This window comes from Cryptomeria japonica, chromosome 8, assembly GCF_030272615.1.
Source record: "Cryptomeria japonica chromosome 8, Sugi_1.0, whole genome shotgun sequence".
In the NCBI taxonomy this organism is placed as follows: domain Eukaryota; kingdom Viridiplantae; phylum Streptophyta; class Pinopsida; order Cupressales; family Cupressaceae; genus Cryptomeria; species Cryptomeria japonica.
In genome coordinates, this window is record NC_081412.1 from 95506560 (window position 1) to 95517563 (window position 11004).

Consider the following 11004-nt stretch of genomic DNA (forward strand, 5'->3'; position numbering starts at 1 on the left):
AAAATCATTAAGTGGACATAGCAAGAAGATGATTTGTCTTTGGATGTATGGCCATAGGTAAGTGGAGAATTCCAATTGTAGGATGACTCATCTTTCTACCATTAGGACCTACAAAAAAAAAGGGGGGTTAGGAAAAATCAAAATGTTTCCTCCCAAGCTAATGGTGCCAGAATGACATCATTTTGAATATCTATCCTTTCGAACTCGTTATTCTCTTATGTGAGTCCACACCATCTGTTTGCTAGAGCATGTGTCATTATGTTTGCTTCTCTAAAACAGTGTTGAATAGAGTATACCTCAAATTTTTGAAGAACAAGTCATGCCTCTTGAAGGATGTAATTAGCATTCCAGCTAGGAGTTTCAAAACTTTTGAGTGCCAAAATGATGTTCAAGGCGTCTCCTTCTATCACCAGATTGTTAATCCCATATTTACATGCCACTCATAGGCCATATACCAAGCCAGTTGTTTCTGTCACATTATTGGTGACATTTGGGATTCTATCCACTCCTACCACTAAAATTTCACCTTTGTAATTATGAATGACAAAACCCATCACTGATATGCTAGGGTTACCTTTGACTACACCATCAAAATTTAATTTCTAAGAGGGATAATCTAGAGGTTTTTATTTAATATCTCTTCTCTTATCCTTCCCACTAGAGTTCTTTAACAAACTACCATTGAAAAGGAGAGAAATTCCCTTCTTTTCCTTAAGGATTGCATCATCCCATGAGATTAAAGGGGATTCTAAATTTTTGGTAGGATGTATGAACTTTAACAACTTCAAAGATAGAGATTTCTATATTGATGATGACATGAGAGACTTCATTTTTTTCCCTTTGAAAATCCTTATGTTCCTCTCCCACCATTTGTTCCAAGCGAGAATAGATAGTGCAAGCTCCCATAGATAATAAAAAAGGAAGTCCTTAATTAATTTTGACGAGACTTCAAAAACCATTACTAGTTTAGAGTATAATGAACCAAGCTACTAGATTTTGGAGCATAGCCATGACCAACATTGATACACAAAGGGACTATTTAAAAGAAGGTGATCAACTATTATAGAGAACACAATTAAAGGGAGGGGAGATGCCTAAGTGGGGAAGCCTTGCACTTGTGAGGATCCTATCCTTCATAACAAGCCAAGAAAATACACCCACTTTTGGTAAACCCACATCTATCCAACAAAAAAAAAGCACTTCCTTTGAAGGGTTGATTGGGAATGACTACTAAGAATTTCATATCCCTCTTTTACTAATTATGATCCCAATTTATCCCTTTTCCAAATTAGTTTATCTTGTTGATTGGATAGATATATTTTACATTTGGAAAGGGCCTCTAGTAATGCAGATTTCTAACAATGAGGTGCACAAAACTAAGAGAAATCTTCCCATTTAATCAAAGAAGCTCTATGTTGATTACTAATAGTTAAGTAGTCTAAAATAATCAAGGCCCACTTAACTTTCAAGAGCTACTTAATATCCGGAACATCAATGATTGAACCAAAAGGATGGTGTCCATTCCACGAATCCTCCTAGAATAAGACCTTTTCCAGATCCAATGGCCCAAGATAGTTAAGGTAGAAGAATCCTTCTATAATTCACAAGAAAATTCTACATCTGAGATGATTGAGGAAGGTTTAAAGTAGTAAATATTCTTTTAGGTTCAAGGGAATCCAAATATTTCACAAAAATGATAGAAGTCCATTTTGGCTTGTTATTTGAAAGGATTTTCCATACCAATTTTACCCCGAATGCCACGTTTCTTAATAGTAAATTATGAATACTTTCTTCACCTTTTAATTTTGGTAGACAATATTTATCCAAACCTAGAAGATGAGGTTTCTCCTTTCTTCGTCTAGCTCCTCTCCAAAGGAAATGTTTGAAATTGGATTCAATAGATGAAAGCACTCCTTTTGGGATTGGAAGCACTAACATGATATAGTTTGGGATTGATGCTAATACTAATTTGATCATGAGAATTTGACCTACAAGAGAAAGAAAAGAATTCTTCAATGAAGAATTTTTTTTAAGGATAGAGGAGGTTACCGAGGCCCAAAAACTACTCTTATTCCTCCCTATAAAAAGAGGGCTACCAAGATATTTTCAATGAATAGAGTCCAACTTAAAGCCAAGAAAGTTGGAAAATTTCATATTGAGGAAGGTGGAGTAGTTTAAGTAAAAAATCTTGTATTTAGAAGCATTTGTTGCAAGGTGTGTGCCCTTGGTCTCCTTGTTGTTGTGCAGCGCGACGCTTGGGTTTGTGACATGGCTTAACTGACTCCTATGGATTCTATAAGTCTAGTGGTTGTATTGGGCATTAACATGTCAATATTTTGATGCAATGAAAACCACACTTCTAACAAGTGGTATCAGAGCTTGGTCAAAGGTTCAAACCCCTCGGTCTCCTTGTGATGTGCAGCACAACGCTCAAGTTTGTGGTATGGCTTTACTACCTCCTGTGGATTATATAATTCTAGTGGTTGTATAGGCCATTAATAGGTTGATCTTTTGGTGCAAGGCAACCACACTTGTAACAACATTGACTTTTTGGCCCGAAATGGTGCAATATTTGTCAATATCTTGTTTGATGATCTTCACCTACCTCATGGATGCCTCTTTAGAAAGAAAAGTATCATATTTGAAAATAATGTGAGTTTCAATAATCTACATGTATTGTAACTTGATACCTTTCCATAGACCTTTGAGATGGAGGGATGAAATAAATCTGCTCAAAGCCTCAACCATAATTATGAATAGAAAAGGGATAGGGGGTCTCTCTATCTTACAAGATGAGGAATTCGATGAGGCTTTTGATAAGGATACACATGATACTCTAAATTATGGTGTCAATTAGAACTTAATTCTTGTCTCCCAAATCTCTCCTTCCTCAAGAGATTTTTGCTTGATTGACTCTAGCACTAGCAAATGAATGACTAGAAATAAAGAGTTATTTGATACTCTAACTACTCAATCTACTGGTGATCTAATCCAGATAGTTGATGATAACAAATATGTCATAAAAGGAATTGGAATTGTCACTATCCCTCTTGTCACAAGAAGCTATACTCACCAAATTACTCTATGTTCAAGGATTGACAACAAATCTCTTGTCTGTTTGTTATCTTTTGAATCACAAGCTTCAGGTTGAGTTTTAGGTTAAAGATAGTGTCAAATCCTATCATATCTCTTGAGATGGAAAATTTATTGCTAAAGGTTTTAAGAAGGGTCACTTGTTTTCCCTTGATGTTGTTTCCTCCTTTTAAGATTCTCTTTGTGCCTCCATAGTTGAATCCACTTCTCTTCAGCATTATAGATTTGGACATATTTCTGCCTACTCGCCCCATCAACTCAGTTCTAGGGAGATGGTAAGAGTTATTCCTCATCTCCCCCCTTCTTTTCCTATCTGTTTTGAATGTTTTGCAAGAAAACATCAAGATCCATCCAAGCCTAGCATTATCATGCCATAAAAAGTCTTGCAATTCTACATACTAATCTATGTGGCACATGGCCTACATCTTTTCAAGGATAAGAATACTTCCAATTGTTTTTCAATGACTTCTCTTGCAAAGATTTGGTTTATTTTCTTATGAGGAAGAGTGAATCTTTTCCCTATTTTTCAAACTTTCTACCATTAATTTGTATGATATTTTTACAAGCCTCTTGTTGTCCTCCACTCTAATCGAGGGGGGATTCACTTCTAAGGAGCTTGTAGAGTTCTTAAAGTCTCATGACATCAAGCAACACCTCACTACTCCCTATACACCTCAATAGAATGGTGTTATAGAGCAACACAGTTAGACTATCATGGACATGGTTCAATTCATGCTTGCTACAACTAAGTTGGAGGGTCAATTTTTGGTAGAAGCAATCAAAACAACTTTTATCTTATCAATAGATCTCCTACTAAGCTCTTAAAAGAAAAGACACCAGAAAGGTATGCAATTGTTATAAACCATTAATTTAATCTTTGAGTGTTCAATTGTACTTTATATATGCATGATCCAAGTCACAAAAGGAAGAAGATTGATTCCAAGACACTCCAGTGTATCTTTTTGGGTTACAGTTTGACTATAACATCTTATCATCTCATGGATCCTGAGACACATAATGCTGAATGGTTGAATGAACTAGAATACTAATAAGGGGGTGAATCAATATTCCTACTTTTGAAAATTTTATTGAGATGTTAAACCTTAAGAATTAATCTCATCAACATGAATCAGCAAATGAAGAATAAACAAACAACACAACCACAAGATGAGCACCAGATTTTATATGTGAAAAACCCAAATGGGAAAACACACAGAGAGGATTAACTCTCAAGATAATATAACTAGTTATATGGTGTTTACAAAAGGGGTGCACCACTACCAGATGGCTCACTCCCAGATTACAAAGCGAGTCACTGCCAAAATGCTCACAGTAATAGAAATGAATTAAATGAGAAAAATTGCATCTCCAAATGCATGAAATCAATTCCAAGGTAAGTTTAGATATCAACTAAGAAAAAATCATAGTAGATCCAGTAAGGGATCTCTCCAACCTATCCACAACTTTGTTAGCATCAAATCCAATAAAGGATTACTGCACCACTATGACTGCATTCTGCTAAACCAACTCCATGCAGTAGATTCAGTGAGAGATTACTACAACTCTGCTACTACTCTCTTGACCACAACCTTGTCTCTCACACACTTCATTGAATACCACATCCACACACTCTACTATTCCTCATCCTATATAGCCATACATCTTTTATATATATACCGGTAAACACATATACTGAGATAATATGTCAGCCAAGAATAAATGATTTACACAATAATGCATTGCTCAGATCAACACATTCTCCAAAATATGCCTCAACCCAAAATAGCATAAATAAGTCAATCTTGGATGATATTTTACATGCTTCCTTCACATGCTTCAATTAGTGAAACATACACCTCAATTATCAAGACAAAGAAGGGTCTATTAGACCCAAGGATGCAGACCCATAAGCACAAATTCAAAGCACAACAACTTCCAACTTCAAGATACAGATGCCATAGATTTTGGAACATAAATCATGATGCAATATAATCATTCAACAATACAACAAACACAACTGATAGTGAAACACAATACAAACCATGATAAGCAAAATACATGATTCTAGAGAGGAGGATCTTCCGGAAATAACTCCAGTCAATTATACATGCCTTATTTCTTCATATCGCATACATACCTATCTTCCACTATTGCACAAACTGAAATACTGGAATGGCTTTCATTTCCATAAGAACAACACACCACATCTGGTCCAACCTAATCACCTGGTTTGACATCAATGATAACATTCACATAAATCTAACACATAATATTTATGAGAGATAAGACATGGTTTCTTTTGACTTCCTTTTATATAAGGAAGATTCATACTCTTCACATAAACTTCTCTCATGGTCAAATGATGTGAGTTATGACTCTTCTCTGCAAGAAGGTGAAGGTGAGCTACAAGGAGAATTGTTTATTGATCTTGGTACCTTGGAGAATCATTATGCTCAACAACAACAATGTACATATTTGAAATGGGTTCAAAGCACCAGCATGGATTCTAACCTAAGTTCTCTTCTATACCTCTCCATACAATAAGGACACAAAATTAGGAAAGAAATTAGGTTAATCTAGCATTGACGAATTTAGTTGTGAACAATACTAAACTTAATACAACTCTTGAGGCATTTATTCTGAGTATGAATCTCTGATGAAGAAACAAACATGAGAGCTTGTCGATCTACTTACAAGAAAGAAACCCATAGGATACAAATGAATTTTCAAAATAAAATGCAAGGACCATTGACAAATACAAATCACATATTGTTGCAGAGGGATATTCTCAATAGGAGGGTATTGATTATTACGATACCTTTGAACCCAATGCAATGCTCAAAGCTAACCTAGTTATGTGTGCATTATTCATGTAGAAAGTATGGAGGCTCATCAAATTAATGTCAAGAGTGCTTTCTTGAATGGGGATCTTAAAGAATAATTTTATATGATACAACCTAAATACTTCAGCAAGGAATAGAATCCCCACAAGGTATTTCATTGATCATCTCACTATATGGGCTTAAATAATCCCCTCATGCATGGTACATCAAAATATATGGTCACCTATTGTAGCATAGTTTCATTCGTAGCCCCTCTAATCCTAATTTGTCTATAAAGAAGGTTGGCTCAGAAATTGTCATTCTTTTATTGTATGTAGATGATCTTGTGATCACATGGAACTCAAACAATCTAATTGATACAATCAAGCATGATCTAAAGAAATCCATTGACTTGAAAAATTTGGGGCTACTTCACTATTATGGTGGCTTGGAGATATGGTAGAAGGAGCATCATATTTTTATCTCCCAATTGAAATATGTGAAGGCAGTCCTAGAAAAGTTTGGCATGTTTCATTGTACACATATGCCCACAACCATGGAGAAAGGTTTTCAATCATCTCGCTACTAGGATTCACCTTAAGTTGATGAAACTCTCTATAAGCAACTTGTTGGAAGTCTCATCTACTTGACATATACAAGACTAATTGATTCTTTTCTATCATCTATCTATCTAGGTTCATACAAGATCCAAGTAAATGTCAATGGAATATAGCTAAGCATGTTTTGCGTTATGTTCAAGGTACTCTTGAGTATGGTCTAGAATGTAAGAAGAATAATAAGTTCTTCTTGTAGGGATATGTTGACTCAAACTATGTTGGATCTATATAAGTGATTAGAAATCAAAATCAGGATATGTTTTTCATCTTGGATTTGGTTCTATTCATGGATAAGTAAGAAGAAAAATATTGTCTCTCTCTCTCACCCACCAAAGTTAAATATCATGTTGAACGAGTACTTGTGTGTGAGGCAATTTGGTAATGTTGCATTATAGTAGATATGGGTATTTTTTGAAGACTAGCCACTGGTTCATTTTTGTGACAACCAAGGGGTATTGAAGCTTGTCAAGAATATAATTTTTCATTAGCTCACCAAAAATATAGAGGTCTAATGTCATTATATTCAACAGTGGGTAAAGAAACACCACATTTAGTTCTAGTATTGTCCTATCAATTCTCAGATTGTTGATATACTTACCAAGTCCCTTGGCAAAGTTAAATTTAAAATATTTCAAGGTTTAATTTGTAGGGATAATGTATTAAGGGAGGTATGTTAGCATAAGAATACATTAGCATGAGACTAATCTTTATTTTCATTATGTAATTATTTTGTTTTGTTACCTACCTCTTCATTGTTTCTCAATGGTATGCAGTGCATATATATTTTGATGTTATGAATGAATAAAATATCAAGTTTTTTTCCGCATCTTTACTTTTTAAATCATCCAAGAGAGAAGAATGATCACATTTTTCATCCATGTCCATCCATTTTCCAATTTTAATAACTTTTTCAACATTGTGAGAGTCCATTTTTACATCAATAGTATCTCCTATGAGAAGATTGTTTCTGATAAATATAAATGAGTCTTACATGGACTCGAAACAAAAAGTTTTACAAAAGCCGACCATCAGCCAAACAAACATAAACCAAAAACAAAATAGGGGAGCATCCCAGAATAGTCACGAAAGCAAAAGAGACATAGACAACAAAATAAAACAAAACAAAAGCACTCAATTGAGAGAGTGCACTAGCTCCTTATTCTTCTGGATGGTAATCTTATTGATTTCCTCCAGCTCCTCCATAATGAATCTGGAGGTGCCCTTATTGTTGCTCCTACTTCTAGTCCTGGAACTAGGTCCTGTGGTTTTGTTGTCTCCAGCAACCATGTCTTCAACTCCAAGATATTTCTCAGGTTCAATATGAATGGATTTTTATTCTGCAACCATGACATTGATATTTTCACACCCCTCTATACTATTATTCATGGCCTCCTTGCTTATGTCAACCAGGTTCTTGAGGTTTTTCTTTATCTCTGCCATAGACTGTTCCACCTTTTCAATTCTTTGTTCATGGTTGCATTTCATAACCTCGACATCTTGGGAGAACTTTTGGGTCATAATCATGAGCTTCTCATATTTGCTAGGCTCTGGTGAGGCTGTGAAGATATCAATAATTTCCTTTACCCCCACTTTGAGGGTATCAATTTCTCTCTCCACCCACTTCCAGCAGCTTTCTTGGCTTCTAGTCGCTTCCATCACTAGGTTCATCATAGTACTATTCCTTTGTAACCCATTGTCCTCTTCTTTAGGCATGGTCCCCTGCTTTTCCTTTAGGACGTTAATTGGAATGTCCAATTTAATTTCCTAGTTTGAAGTCTTTGGACCATAGTCCTTAGCCATAATCTTCTTCTTTTCAGAAAGGGGCTCGGCCTTAGAAATCAGTTTGCTGGTAGATTTATATTTGCTGGTCGCCCATCTGGGGGGATTCTTATTGCTAAACGTTCCAAGGGTGACCATCATCTCACCTTCTTCCACTAGCTTATAATCAGGGTCATCAAAAGGAATGGCACCCCCACTATCCTCCAAATCCATATTATTTGGTCTTAGGTTCTATTAAAGGGATTTTATATTCTCCTACAAAGGAAGTTGTAAAATCTAATGACCCCCAATCATCCTTTAAGAGTACCTTTAAAGGTGAAAGGTTACCTTTAGTAGGATATGGTGTATCCATTTGGATTGGAGAAGGAATTGAAGAATTTAAAGGATATTTAGACCTAGCTTCATTTTGAAAATAACTTTGTAAGTTCTTATCACCTTCTAAAGTATACATCTTGTTGTTGCAAATAAACTAAAGTTGTGATGAAGAGCTGAAGGAACCACTTGCATTCAATGAATCAAAGGTATTCCTAGAAGAAGGTTATAGGTGAGGATATTAGGAATGACATGGATGGTTTTAGGTAAAATGACATAACCTACCTAAATAAGCAATGTAGGTGTACCTAATGATTGTCTACCAAGATTATCAAAGCCGCAAATAGAAATATAATTGGGTTAAATATAGATTTACCCACTTTGATTTTATGCAACAAGTCAATGATACACACATTAAAACTTGATCCATTATCCAATAAAGTTCATCTTATTTGTAGTACCATCAATAAGAATAATAATCATAAAAGGATCATATTTGTTTTAAATCTCCATAGAAGGTAACTCATGTTGGGAACACACAATATCAATATGTTTGTACAGGAGATCAAACTGTAGACATTCTAACCAAACCTCTTTCCAGAGTGAAGATTGATCACTTCAGATTAAATTTGAGATTGGAACTAGGGCCACACACAAGGCCCTAAATTATATTAAGGTTTTCTCTGTGCTCTTTAGATGGGTAGGAAAAGCAATGATATAAGATTTGACATGGGCAGAAAAAAATAAAGATATAAGAACTAAGAAAAATCTAATTAGAAGAAAAAAGTAATTGCCACTGCAAGCTTAAATGTACAATCAATATGCATATACAAATTGATTGAAATTATACATTGAGACTATGCACTTAAGGTGCTCATATAAAATAATATAAAACCAAAAAAAAAGAGTACAAAAATAAATTTCTCACCTTTACAACAATTACATAATTTACAAAAAATATCTTATAAAAAACCAATAAATATACTTTCACATGCTTTTTAAAAATATAATGAAAATTGATGTAATTTTTTTTAATTTAAATATTATATTAGACAGTAAATAAAAGTTTAACATTTTAACATGCACACTTTTTTTTTCTCTCTCTCAATCTCATTTGACCTACTATTGTTATTAGTGAACAAACCAGAGAAACTGCAAATCAGATTTGAAAGCCTAACTTACACCTTTCTTTAAATAATGTTGAGTTCAAATCTTCTGGGATTAAAAAAATAGACCAGACTGGACCACTCAGCTTATACACATTTAAAATGTTTGCTGAGCAATCACATGATCTGTGCGAATATTAGATGAAGATTTGATGTCCATGTTTTTGGAGAAGGGAATTTCTGATGTCTACGCACAGTTATATGATAAAATATTTAATCCAGTTAAATTTGTTTGCAACCAGAAGTGGCAATTTTAAAATGAATTTTTTTAAAGTTATTAGGGTTTCCGTAAAAGATGGAATCATTTAATATTAATGAATCATTTATATTGAAATAAGTCAAAGGAATATACAGATTTTGAACAGCTAGTATGCTAACAGACGCAGAATTAGACGGCCATTCGTCTTGCTTTTCAGATTCTGGAAGGCAGATTACAATTAAAAATTTCGACGGCTGTTTTAAATAATTGTCAAAACCTTAAAAACCGGTTTTTCAAAGTTCTTCTCGGTAGATTAGAAATGAAACTTCAATAACTCTTTTTTTAATGGTACAAATAACTTTTACTGAAAATAACAATTTGTTATATAAAAATGCAGATTTTTTATATATAATTTAATTTCACTATTTTTTTTAAAAAGTAATAGCTATTACATTAATAGTTAAATTTTCAGATAATAATTCAGATTTCTTTTCAAATAGATTTTAATTTTGATTTTAGAGAGTATAGTAGATTTGGAAAGTCATCTATAATAAATGTGAGTACATTTATGTACACAAAAGATAAAATGATAAAAAAAGATTTAAAGGTATGGACTGAGAAAAATAAATTATTACAAATATATATCATATCACAAATCAATATTTACCATTAATAATTTAAATATATTCTTTTTTTTATTAATAAAGCAGTGAGAACAAGGGCACTAGGGCACTGACCCTTTACATAGCAAAACTATTAAAAATCATAGTGTAGAAATAACACTATAACAACAATTAACAACAACTATCAACAAAAAGGAACCCTCAGTGTCCGTGTTCATAGGGGTCGTATCCTTCACATCAATGGGGTCCTAGGGTTGCATTTAAATATATAGTTTTTGATTAAGGGAAAATAGGTTTTGATGGGTCCTTGAAACCTAGTACATTAGAAAGATCAAAAGATAAGCATTAACACACAACTAAGAAAAAGGTAGCAGCTAAAGAAAAGACAACTAG